Below are 13,995 nucleotides of genomic sequence, written 5' to 3'. Positions count from 1 at the left end.
TGCAGCAGCCCATGGGACACAGAGCATCCCAGGAGTGTGAGATTCAGCACCTCCTGGAGGAGGCCAGTGCTGAGTGGGTAACCAGCGAGCCACAGATGTGGGTGTTTATAAGGAGAACCCTGGGCTCTGGGATCCTCTGGGGACACAAATGCAAGGTTCAGATAAGGAAAGGATTTTCCAGGGCTGCTGGAGAATGGACAAATCCAGGAATGACCAGGACTGGGGTCTGTGAGACTGGCACCAGGCCCCACAGGGAATGCCCCACAGGTGGCAGAGCTGTTGGCCAGATGCAGACATCTCCATCCTGCTGCATTTCTTTGCTTTGTTCACTCATTTCCTGAGAGGAAATTGTGTCTCCTCGAGGAGGCATAGCCAGTGCCCCCCTCCTCACAGACAGTGTGCCTGTGCCAGCCCTGTGAGCTGCCTCTGCCTCACACCAGCCGCTCCCCGAGAGGAGCAATTACATCTCTCCGTAAAGAGGGCACTTACGACACGTTCATCTTCCCCAGAACCTCCTGGCTGCACTCTACAAGCACTAATTAATTAAGCTGTATATGTGGAGCTGCAGTGGGATCGGTGTCTGCCTGCTACAGCGGGGAAGCCCAGGTGGGGTCATAGCAGAAAGGGTTTGGCTGCAGAGTGGATCGCTGTGACAGCCCAGAGTGGCTCCACGTACCTGCAGCTCGGCTGCAGCACACAGGGGTACTCCCAAATGGGGAAATCAAAACCTTGCCTGGCAACAAGAAATTACAGCAGGTAACAAGAAAGAAAAAAATGAGGCAAAATGGATTTCTGGAGAGCAGATGGCTGAAGGTGTAAAAACAAAAAAAAACAAGAAGAAAGCCTTCCCCCCAAAAAAAACTAAACAGCAGATAGTTGGTAGCAAATGTTACACTGACAATAAAAATGAAGCCTCCAGGGGTAATTTGGGGAATTACAGATCAGTAAATTGCACATCTGCGTGCACCAAATTGATTGGAATGATAATTAAAAACAGAACATCTCATAATACAGCCCAGTGTGCATGTCTCAGAGGAAAACCATGTCTCACTAATCTCCCAGATTTCCTTGAACGTTATCAGCCCAGTGGCGGATGCAGAACAACGGAGTGGCTATTTATTTAGAGCTCCTCCAGCAAAAGGTTGTCCAGACTGCTGCTAAAAAAGCTAATTAGCCAGAAGGCAAAAGGCACCATCTTTTTCTTGCATGGAAACCTGGCAAGGAGTCTCAAAGCAGAGAGGATAAATAGTTTGGGTTTATAATGGCAGATTAGCAGTGGTGAAGTCGGGAGACATGCTAGGCTTCCTGCTATGCAAGGGTGTTATTAACAGCCTGGATGGAGGAGCAGAGAGAGGAGGCAGGAACAAGTGTAAAATTTTTCATGTGATTAGTGAGCATTAGGATACAGCAAGGAGCATCAGAAAGTCCCAAAGGTGCTCTGTGGATGGGTACTACAGTGACAAATTGTATTGATGCAAAGAAATGCACTTGGCAGCACAAAACTTGCAGGCTTTTGTAAACCTGGGGTGGTTCCTGTACCATCCTCCAGAAGAAGCTGAGAATGCCCCAGGAACACCTCAGGCCACAATCCCTGCTGACAGAGCAGAAGCAGCTTGTGAAGACTTCATGAAGCCAGGACAGGTTGGGTGACGTGCAGAGTAACACGGGGATGGGCACCAGGCTCCAGTGGGGACAGCAAGAGGAGGGGGGGACACCCAGGGATGGGGACCCCAGCTGTCAGGGAGGGGAGACACTACCCAGCCTTAAAAATTAACTAGGGGAAGAGAGAAGATGTGAAAGCAGAGTTTTCCCTGTTGCCTAGCAGAAGGGGTGGTCAGTGAAACAAAAGCAGGGATAAGGTGGGAAAACACTTCACCCGATGTAAGATTAAAAACGGTGGTTTTGACACAGGAAATAGCTGTTTGAGGCAGAAACTCAGTGAGATTCGATGCTGTATTAGATAAACACATAACCCAGAGCATCACTATTACTGGTAACATTTTGTGCATTTGTGCCTTGTGCTTGGAGCTCTGACTGACTTGGGGGGCCAGGTTGCCCCATGTCTGCTGTGCCAGCCTCACTCCTTGCTCCTTTCCCTGCCCCAGGGCTGCCTCCAGAGATGCAGAAGCAGCTCCTACCTGAACAAGCCTTGCTATCAAGAGTTAATACTGCGCTGCTGAATGGGACAATGAATGCACAGCAGGAGGGTGGCACAAGAAAAGCTCCCAGCAACAAAAATTCTCCTCTTTGATGCCCTGTGCCTGCAAACCTTTGACAGTCTTAAATCTCAGGACAGAGCATCCCATAGCAGGGGAACTGCCCCAAACACGGCCTTCACCCCCCACCTCTGCACTACAGCTGCATACCTGTCACGGGAAGCCACTCCGAGCCCTTGGGAATGCCTCGCCTCCATCTGTGCCAGGAAGAAACCTCCCCTGTGAGAAGGCAGGCAGCTGGCTTCAGCTCTCCTGCCTGCTCAGAGGGACAAACCCTTTGAGCAGAGACAGGATAGGAAGTGGAAAGCCTTAAGGAAATCCACGCTGCAGGCTCACAGGGCTGCTCGAGCTCCTGCCGCTCGCACGCAGCTCTGGGCCCGCAGCTGTGCCAGCTTCTGCCCAGCCAGCCCTCGCGCTGGGATCAGCCCAGCCTGCCACTCTCCTGGTTTCTCTCCCCCTCTGAGCCTCCGAAGAGGCAGCTGTGCTTGTGGGCATTTTCATTTTTTTCTTTTTGACGCCAACAAACAGAGCCAGTGTTGAGTGAGCAGTGTTGCAATCACCCTGCTGGGGGTAAAGCCCAGGCTCAAAAAGGGCTTGTAGGGGCGACAGGTGAGTGCATCAGCCCATTAATGGCATCTTCATCTCTCATGCCCTCCTTTGGAAAGGTCGAAGTGGTCCTAGCATTTTTCTTTGTGGCTTTGTGGCTCCTATCAGCCACAGAACTATTTCCCATTGCGACAGGAAGATTTGATTTTCCTCTTTTTCCAGCAACACTAGCCCTGTGGCTCACCTTGCCACAACACAGTATAGAACACAGGTTATTACAGTGGGAATGTGCTCCTCCAATATCCTGGTGCTTCTTTCACACTAATTTTCAATCAAGGGAGGAAAGACTCCAGGCCCAGGGACACATTTCTGCCCCTTTCACATCTGTACCTTTTTAAGAGCAAAGAAACTCTTCCCCTCCGTTTCCTTCCCAACTTCTTTCTCCCATATCCATCATTATTAGTGACTATAAACATCAGACCTGCAGCCATTAGGCTGCTATTCCTAGATAAATAATGCTTTTCATATTTAATTTACAAATGGTTATGGAGCTTCTTTGGGGTGCATAGGGTTAATTAAGAGCTGAATTAGATTGAAATGCTTCTCCCTGAGGAAATGCAATTAAACTGTCCTGGACAAAAAACAAGGATGGTCAGGATTTCTCCCCAAAAAGTGATGCTGTGCCAGCCACCCCCACTGCTGTGTCCCCTCTGCCTGGGGAGAGAGCTTCTTCTCCTATGTAATGCTACATGCATATGTGCCAACACTGCTGATGGGAAGAGCTGGCTGTCCTTAAGCCCTTGGGAAAGGCAATGAGACACTGAAGCAGTGGAGGTAAATAACAGGCAGTGAAGAGGGACAGGACTAAGGAGCACCCAGCACCTGCATGGGACACACACTGTAACAGCTCCTCCTTTTTGAGTGTCAGTACTGAGAGCCCCCATATTTCAGTCAGATATGACAGTGATGATGCTTATGGTTAATCCTTCCTCCTGCTTCACAGACATGTTTCCAAATGCTCCTCAGGAAAGTGATCTCCAAAACAGGAGTACGAGACCTTGCTATGCATGAAGGAAGATCCTGGCCTCCTCATCCCAGATATCTGCTCACCAAGGCAAGCCATGCTGGGAATCACAAATCACCACAGGTCCTGTGTGAGCTATGCATCCTTCTTGTGGTGGTTCATGGGCAGCAGCTCCTTTTCTTCCCAAGAAAAAGAGCTCTGGATAGAGCAGCATTGCTGTAAGAAATGAAGCCCAAAAGTCCAGAAAACCCTCTAGAGAAGGAAGTGAGATCTTTTGGAATGACAAGAAAGTTTGTTTACATGGACTTTTTTGCTCTGATCGCAGCAAATATGAAAGAAAGCACATATCTGGCTCATGAGGCAGGATGAAAATACTAAAATCCATGTGCTCAATATCCATATATAACATATTGTAAGGACTTGTCAATTCAAGAAAGTGTTTGGTGGCCATGATCAGCTCTTTGAACTAATACTCATTTAAACTTACTTTTATTCTTCTATGTGTGTCTTTTCAACAGTCAAATCCAAAACTCAAAAGGTCCAATGGCACTACTGTGCCACCCTACCCTGAGCACCTTCAGCTTCAGCAAGGTGGAGGATTGCTACCAGGAGTTTCACTCAGCAGCAGGTGCTTGATCTTAGGGACCTGCATATCCTGCAGCTGGTTCCCTGCTTCCATGCCCTCATGGTACTGGCAGAAGCCCCACCTGAAAGTGATTCAGCTTTTCCCCTGATGCTCAGAGCACATGGAAGATGAATACCATGTCATGCTTTCTAATATCAGCCTCACTGTTTGATGTGATTATCTGCAGTGTTCACTTGGCACTTGAACATTCAGACCTATAAATTTAATTTTAATTGTGCCCTTAATTTGATCATTGTGTTGTTCTACCTCTACCTGGCTTAAATGAACCTGGTAGTAAATTTTCCTGGTAGTAAATTGCCTTACAATATGATCAACTTAAGTGTATCCTTGGTTGGCTTTTATATAAAGTTTTTGAGGCACAGCACAGAAATCAGTTTATTTTGTTGACTGGCAGCATGGATAATGAACTTGGAGGGTAGAATTCCCTTTGATAACATGCTCTGCTACTGAACCAGAGCTCCTGTATTTCACAAAGCCTTCCCTGTCCTTCCCATGGCCATGGAGGGGCTCAGGCAGAGCTGGCTGCTGGGGAGCCAGGCAGGGTCAGGGGAGTCAGGAAGGGTTTCATCAACTCAGGGAGTGCATGTATTCCTGTTCAGATAGGGTTACTTCCTCCAAAAGCATTTCCATGTGCACCTGAATAGGGAGGAATAGAGCCAGGTATTTGCTACACCTCCACCAGGTATTTTTTCCCTCTTGGTGTCTCGGCTTGTGTGCTCTTAGCTACAGGCAGCCCCTAACAATATCTCTCAGTGCCCTGTCTAAAAGGAATGATGATCAAGGGAGAAAATCAAGCCTTAGAAATTCTTTTATCCCCTTCCCCTAGAAGCTGGAGATCCTTGTCTCCTTGAGACCATCTAGGTGAGGTTATCCACACAAACACAGGCACTATGGAAGCAGAAGGAGCCGAGAGAAAGTGGGAGCAAGAGCAGAAGAAATCCTTGGCATCACATTCCTCATCCCAGAACTTTGCAAAGCCTACACAGACTTTCCCCAGCTTTTCAGAAGTGAACCCAAGTGCCTGCCAGACAAGTCCCACCTGGGGCTGTCTGCTCAGCCGGCTGGTAAGTGCATGGGCTAACCCAAGTGTTCAAAACAACTCTCTTGCTGACAAAAAACCTCAAGAGCCTGGCAAGGACAGAATCCCAGTAAGCACACTCTGTCCAGACATACAGAGAGAGCCAAGGATGCCCTGGCATGCTGTCTTCCCTATCCCCTGGGAAATTTTTATATTTAATTAGAAGAGAGTTAAGGAGAAAGACAAGTGCATGTGTAGGAGTAAACCATCACCCGGGTAGCTGATTTCCTCCATGCAGGAGACAGAAGCAAAGGAACATTTAATCCCACTGTCTGAGCATGGCCAAATTGAGATCTACAGGGACTTCTCTGTGCAAATACTGTATGGCAGCAAACAGCCTGGGTAACAGGATAAGCTTTATCTGAACAATCAGCCACTTCAGTGCAGCCTTCCAGGGCCATTTGAACTGGCCAGCAAGGGGGTCGCCTGAGGACAACTCCTTCAGGCTGGTAGGAGAGTCAAGAAAAGAAACTGCTTTGGAGCAGCCTGGGATGTGGCTGGATTTGGGCAACATCACCAGAAATCCTCAGTGAGACCCCCACTTTGCTTAGAAAGTGCTCTGTTACCTCCCTGCCTTGACAAAGCCCTTCTGCTGCCGATCCAGGGCACGAGGCTGAGGCTTCCAGCTCCCTGCCCTCAGCCCAGCAGCCCAGGGGCCCTCAGCACACCGAGCAGGGCTCCCAGCCTCAGCCCCCTGCCCGTGACCCACCTGCCTTCTGAGAGCTCTTGTGAGCAGGGATATTAATGATGCTGCCTTTGATATGCAAACGAAGCGCTCATTATGTCTCTCGCCCCACATCCTCCGAGCAGTTAATTAAAGAGTGTACAGCAGGCAGAAAATGATTGTCGCCTGCAAAATAAACCAACACCACTCGGATGGCTTCACTCTCCCCCTCCAAAGCACGTGCAGCCAGCCCTGGCAGCAGCAGCATGGATGGACAGGTGGATCCACATTGCCTGGTGCTTGGGCAGGTGAATCCCACAACTCCCGCTCAGCCAAAACCTGCTGTGTGGGAAGCTGCAGCCAGGCCACAATGGCTGCATTGGAGCCAGACAGGTTCAGGGCAGCTGTGGCACTTGGGACAAAAACACAGCTACGGGACCACAAAGGCACCAGTGCCACCTGCCAGCACCATGCTGCTCTTTGTCCAACTTCTCCCGGGCTCTAGATGAGCAGAAGTGATCTCATTCCATCAGCCTAGGGAAGGGTGGCCTTCCCCTTCCCCAGAGCCTGGATGCTCACCACTGGAAGCAGAGATGGGAACAGGTTCTTTTAGCACAGTGCTTCATGGTGTCTCTGTTTCCCAGGGAGAGGAAGACCTGGACTCACCACTGCACTTTGCAGAGGGGACAGTGATGTCCAGGTACCCTTGGTGGTAAGCCCTGGGGAGCTGCTGCTGCAGCCCAGCAGCAAGGCAAGGTTAGCAAGGCTGATGTGCAAAAAGCTGGTGCTTTGACCCGTGCAACTGCTCTGCTGAGGGAAGGGGCTCTTCCCAGGCCCATCCCCCACATCCATCTTACCCTGCTCCAGAGTCTTGTCTTGCAAACAATCATCGGCTTTCCAGGGCTCTGAATCCAGTCTTTGCAGAAAGAAGCAAGTGCCTGCAGCAGCTGAAACAGATCAAAGGGAAGGGTGGGAGTCAGAGCCCACAATTTCCTTCTGCTCCGGCTAAATGAGGAATCAAATTAACCTGATAGGGAGCTGAGGGAGACTGCCCTGACCCACTTTCCCTCTCAGGTGGGTTCACATTGAAGCCAAGAGTGCTCTAGTCACAGTGGCCCCCACGGGCTGCCTCTCCCCACTTTGCTGGACCGGAACCTCAGCTGTGACTATCCATCAGAGGATGATGCTTGAAACTCTGGATGCCAGAACATGGCTTTCCTCTCTCCCAGTTGGATAAGAGAGGGGAAGATAGGATAGCAGTTTACTCTTGTGTGGGTTTGGGCACATTTTGGGTGTCCCCCTGTCTTGTGGCATATCTTCCATATCTGAGCAGGGATCTGCTTGGAGAAAAAAGCACTGCCCTTAGCCAGAAGGACACATTGCTTTTTTTCCCCTGCCATTTTCTGGGATACAGCCTGTATTTGTTGATGCTGTTGGGAAACAGAGATTACTGCAGAAATGAGTAACTCCCACTCACTCCTCTCACAGAGCTACTTAGAAATTATAGAAGCAGCAGGTGCCCTGTGGATAGTAATGGATTCATTGTATCCCTTTCCACCCAAAAATCACTGCCTGGTTTGTTGGGAAATGGGGAACTTGCTGGAGGCAAGCTTAGGAGCTGCCTGATGCTTTGGAGAAAGACCCAGACCCCTCCTTTATTCTTTTGCCCATCAATATAAAAGCAAACCCCAATCATGCTGTAAGCACTAGCACAGCCCAAGTTGTTCTGCATGGGCACAAGCATCACTTCTCCTTGGCCTCCCAGGGCAGGCTGTGATTGCTGTTTGCCTGAGAAGGTGGTTCAAGTCCCCACCTGTTTGCTCCTTCTCTTCCCTTATTCCAAGCCAAAGATGTTTCTGTGCCCTGGGAAGGAGGCCCCCTCCATGGCAGGATGTTGCTCTCTCCATCTGGAGCAGCTCAGCACTGGGGGACAAACACTGTCTTCCACACATCCAGCAAGAAGGTGCTGGGAGTGGGCTCTAAGCAGCCCCTCAGGTACTGCTGCTGCTCCCAGTGGTTCCTGTAGCCTTTCTCCCATGCCTTCAGCCATCGGGGACCTTGCTGCAATGCTGCAGTGCTCCCACGTCAGCAGCTCTGCACAGCTCCAGGGAATGTGCTGCCCCTGCCCTTCAGCCTCCCTCCTGCTCCTCCCACAAGCAGTGCAATTCATCTCCTCATCTCAGGACTTGCCCTGCCATCCATCACTGATTGCCTGAGCACATTATCCTTCACTTCTCCAGATAGCAGTTGAGGAAGGCAGCTGGGACCAAGCAGTTCCTCTGCTGAATCCCAGACATGCTCACACCTTGGCTCTGTGGGCTTTGCTGGCTCGAACTCTCCAAAGACCAACAAAGTCCATGGAGCTGCCTGGCACTGTGGGCACAGCAGTGATCCTTGGAGATGGAAGTTGTGGCAGATGGGGCATTCTGAATACACCGCTGTGGACCATAGACAGCTAAACCCATCCTTGTTGCCATGTCCTGGGCAGTCCTGCCAGGGCTGCAGTATGGGTTATACACTGCCAGGAGGGAGCTCAGTGCCCTCTCTTTGAGGGAGGGCAGCAGAGAGGCTGGGAGTGCCCAGCAGCCCAGGGCACAGACAGAGGCACAGGCATGTGAGAGAGGATGGGGCCAGTTTTTGCCCAGCACTTGAATGATTTTGCCCAAGACCATAACATTTCAGAGGCAGAAGCCTATTCCTTACTCTGGTATTTTTCCCTGATGCCACTTCCATTGAGTTGCTCTCCCATTCTTTGAATTTTCCACCCCTAGAGGCAGGGGCTTTTGCCTGCAGCACCACTGCAATCCAGTGCCTGCAGCACCCCTGCAATCCAGTGCCTGCATTCCTTGTGCTGCTCACCTGCAAACCCTCCTGACAGCCAGGTACAGCCTTCCTACATATGCCACAGCTGCCCTCCTGTGCCCCCACTCACCAATGCCTCCTTCCCTCCCTGCCAGGCTCCCCAGAGCAGTTCCAGCCCCTCGGTGTGCTCTGGGGGGAGCAGTGGCAAACACGTGCTGTTCTGCCACATGACTACAGCAGAGAAATACAACAGCATTTGCACTGACTGATCCAGCAGAAAAATGACAGCAGGGAAGTCCCAGTGCTTCCACCTCTGAGATTTCCACAATAACACTTCCTGTGGCAGGAATGTCTCCATGGGGGCATTGCTATTCCAGAGCTCCTAGGAATTTGACTCAATCTGACGTGGTATCACAGACATGGTAACCAGGGGAAAAAACATTTTGGAAGTCTAAAAAGAATCACAGCTTCTGGTCTTCTGGTAGTATATTGCAGATACCAAAACACTAATTCTGATAAATACCTGGTTTAATGTGAGTCAGTAGTAATAGGTGTTACAAATTTAAATACCTCACTGCACACTCAGTACATGAAGCACTTTGGATTAATATGCATTTAGTACAACGCACCAGTATATAGTTTCTATTGAATTGCTGCACTTCTGTGTGCATGCTAATATGAAATGGGCAACATTCAGATGCCAGTGCTAATCTAGAGCTTTCAAAGACCCTAATGCAATATTTTGGAGAAGCATCCAGTGGCCAGAGGGCTAAGTGGTGGTCAGGCCCTGCTGGTGGAACAGCAGGAAAGGACAAACATTCTTGGTTCTCAGATAATGCTTTTTGGGGCAATTTGACATGGACACATTCCAAAGGAGGGCTCACTCGTGCCCTGTCTGAGCAGCTCCCTCCTGGGGACAGATGTCTCAGCTCCTGCTGCTCAGCCAGCGGGGCCTGGCTGCCACTTAGCTCCATGGTGCCAGTGAGTCACCAGCATGACGGGAAGAGTGGAGTCCTCTAGGGATGTCGCATTCTCCTTGATGCCTGCTGTGCCCACAGCCGCCTGGGGAGAGGTCATGCCATGGACAGCCCCCACAGCCCACAGCCCTCTCTGGCTGGTGCTTGACTGCCTGAGGACTTTTGTCCAGGCTCATGTGAAAGATTTACACTTCTTTCCCAGGGTCCATCCTGCAGCCTTGGACCTGGGATTGTCAGGCAGCTTCTGACTCACTTTTACTTCTTTCCCTCTAGCTTCATCCCTCTTCTCCCTCCTCTCTTGGGTATTTGCTACCCTGGCTCCATCTCTTAAGCAGACATGGGGCTCTTTTGCTCTCTACATACCAGCTTTCCAGCCTGTTCTCCTGCTTTTAAACAAAGTGTCCCAGTCTGTTCCAGCCTCTGGCAGCCACCCTGGGCTGGACATGGTACCCCAGGATGCTCTTGGGGCTCTCTAGAGGCACAGACTGCCCATTGATTGCCTCAGACATGCCAAAGACATGGCCAGCCTCAACTGCTACTCTCAGTTTCAACATGCAGTCCTGTAGGGATCCATCATTCTCCCATCCCTGCTCCCTAGCAAGACAATGAAACATGACCATCAAGCTTTCTCTTCTCATGCCTCACTCAACCCTTCCCCTGGCAGGTGTATGCCCAGGTCCCTCACACAGTTCACAGTCCTGGAAACTGGATCTGGTGCCACTATTTAAGGAGAAAATTCCCATAAATATCATGGCATCCTCCATCCTTGGCATTTTGCAAGACCTGACTGGATAATGCCATGAGCAGCCCAGTCTGGCCCCATAGCTGATCCTAATTTGAGGAGGTAGGACTTGAAACCTCATGAAGTTCCTGTGAGTTTTCTTGTGGCCCTAAGCCCCTGCCGACACAAATTTGAGAGGTGGTCCCAGACCTTTCCCAAGCTGCAAGGGACTAAACTTTGCTCAAGTTGGTGGCAGCATCTTCTTTGAAGCTTTTCCCTCATAGCCAGAAGCTCCCTCCTCCAAGGTTCCCCTGCTTCACAGGCTCCTTCCAACTTCCCCTTGACTGACTCCCTGAGGGAGCCCCTCTCTCCCTGGCAGTGCAAGGCTCCCATCATGGTGCTGAATGAGAGCTGGTTCGACAGAGATGGCAGGCACACATTGTCTGCTGGGGGAGCTGAATAAAATGAGCAGAAAATGTGCTGAAGCCTTTTCCACTTTTTTATGGCTGACAAATTAGTTTTACATTAGGTTTTTAATGTGCTTGGCTTGTCGGCTCTGCTTGGAGCATGGTGGGACCAGGCAGCACGGGGGGGAGAGGGGAGAGCAGTGGGAGCAGCAGGGACAGGTGGCATCGTGCTGCAGCAGATGGTGCCTGTTGGATACAACCCCACTGTCAGATGGTTCAGGCTGCCCCAGCTCCAGAAGAAAGCAATGAGCCCTCTCACCTGTTCCCCCAGGGCTTTGGGGACTACTGCCTTGGGCCAGGAGGAAAAGGGGACAGGTTTCCAGAGGGGGCTGGGAAATACACAAACCCACTCAGGTCCAGTCAGACATCTGGTTTTGTCCCTTCCCCTGGGAGCCAGTCATGACCCTTTGCAGAGCAGGGCATTTTCCCAGTTCCACCTCTTCATCTGGCAAAGATGGTGGGTACAGTCCATCCCCAGTGACTGCCTGAAATCCCTGCTTAGCTCTCCTCTGCCTCTCCAAAGGCTACAGGAAGTCAGAAGAAACCTTGACTCTGCAAGCACCATGATGGTCTCTAATTCCATCCTTAGGAAGTCACAGGAGGGTTCCCTTGGTCAGGTGAAAGCCACAATGAAATGAGATGGCATCCAATAAATTCTTGGGAAAGGGCAGTTCCATCAAATCCAAAATATCACCCTTGGTTTCCATCAAGTTGCTGCCAGTTCTGGACTAGTTCTAGAGGGGTGGCTTATAGATGAGGCACAGCCAGCTCAGAGGAGGCTGTTTAAACTACAGCAGACCCCAAGCTGCTGTAGTTTACACTGGGGAATAAATCCAAGCCTTTCATCTATCCATCCTCAGGGGTTTTAAGTGTCTCCTTGCTTGCAGGGGTTAGCAAAGTGAATGTTTTCAAAGGGAAGCAAATAGATGGCAAAAAACAGCATCCACAGCTGGGAGCAAAGAGCAGCTTTTGTGGAAGTCACGCAAAGAGAGAAATCAATACAGCTCTAAAACAGGCACGACAAAAGAACAAGTGGAAAAATCAAGTGGCCCACCAAATCTAACTGGAAGGTGCAAGCAAGGAGCTTCACAGCTGCCTTGGACAAAAGGAGAAGCCACTGGGGAAGAACAAAGAATAAGAGCACAAAATATGTGGGGCAACAAAATGGCTCAAGACATCACATTTCCAGTGTCAGGCCTCCACGAATCTTGCTGTGGAGTCCAAGGCACTGCTCTCTGCAGAGATTTCCTGCATCTGTCTGGGGAGCCAGCAAGGCCCTGTGCCTCAGTTGACCTCTTGTGCTAGTGCCTCCTGCTCCATGTGTGACCATGCCTTTTTTCTGACTTCACTGCACACTATCTAACCACACTCCTCAGGGAAGGATCAGACCCTGAGACAGTCCTGAGATATATTGCTGGCTTCTGTGAGAACAGTGCACAAACACAATGTACCCTGTCATTCACTTTTGCATCCATGAACCTTTTCCATGGGCATCTCCTGGAGAAGCCAGGCTGTGCCTGTTTAGAGTGGGGGTGTTGCAGCCCAGAGACCCTGCTCACTGCTTTGGCCTGAGAGGACCCAAGACATCCTCTTGCCCTCCTCTGGGGCACCAGGCAGGGTGCCTGCCCCAGACAGTGTCCTTGCCTGCTCCTGTCCCTGTGCTGGGTCAGCAGCCTGGGAATCAGTTCCAGTGTTATGCCCGGAGGAGAAGCAGCACCAACATGCAGACGCAGCAGCAGAGTGTCCTGTGGGGAAAAAGGCTGCTTCCCTGTCCCTCCTCCAGCACAGCCAAAAGCATGGGCAAGTCCTGAGCAAGGGCAGGGGAAGCAGGAAGCAGCAGGAGCTCTTAGGGAGCTGGGTGAACTTGGAAGGTACCTCCTGAATCCGTATCATGGGCTAATCCAGGATTTCGATGCTGAGATACTGACAGCAGTAGCCACAGGCACACAAGTAGGAAGTCTGAAGTGAAAACTCCCATGGACCCCATCCCCTGTGCCCCATGCCGTGGTGCTGTGGCCTCTTCGGCTGCCTGGTGCCCAACCTAAGCTCCCACGTGGCCCTCACGGTCCCATGGGACCATCTAGAACTTCCTCTTGGCATCTCGAACAAAGCCCTGACCTTCCACCTCTTCACCAGCCTGGCTTGCAGGGGAAGCCAAATTATCAAGCAACCTGCAGGGCCAGGATCGGAGCGAGCTGTACCACCAGAGTGGCGTGGCCAGTGTGGGAGATGCCCCGGCTTTGCAGGAGGAGCCCCTGGCTCCCCCGAGGCTGCTGCCTGCGGCCTGCTGGCCCTGCTGCCCTGCCCTGCCCCGGCCGGGCTGCTGCGGTCCCGAGGGGCTCCTTGTCGGCAGGGCGAGCAGGGACAGCGGCGGCACTGGGGGTGTCCCTGCTCCCGCTGGCCGCAGGGCCGGCCTGCCCCGTGCCTGCCGCTGGCAGCCCCGAGCTCACAGGGCTCCTGGAGAGGGCTGGTTTGTAACGCTGCCGCAGCCAGGAGCTGCAGGAGGATGAGGCACCTGGCATGCGCTTCTGTGGCTCCCAAACGAGAGCAGGCTCGGCTCTGCTCCTCCTGCCCCGTGCCCTGCCAGCCTCACCACCCTGGCACAGCATCACGTCTCTTTGAGCTCTCCAGAGCTGACCTTGTCTCCCATTCCCAGCCCCTCCATGTGAAGCTGCAGCTCTGCTCCGCAAGGCCACCCCCACTGCAGTGCTCCCTGTGCCCTCTGCTCCCCCTCGCCTTGGGACACGGCTGAGCGGATCCAGCCTGGCTGGGGAGGGAGCAGTGGCAGGATGCCAGCTCTCCCTGGCCCTTGGAGCTTCTGCAGCCACCAGTAAACACAAGTGAGGCCCCTGGA

Source organism: Lonchura striata, chromosome 6, assembly GCF_046129695.1.
Source record: "Lonchura striata isolate bLonStr1 chromosome 6, bLonStr1.mat, whole genome shotgun sequence".
Taxonomy (NCBI): domain Eukaryota; kingdom Metazoa; phylum Chordata; class Aves; order Passeriformes; family Estrildidae; genus Lonchura; species Lonchura striata.
The sequence above is the reverse complement of the archived record's forward strand: the minus strand, read 5'-3'. Positions refer to the sequence as shown.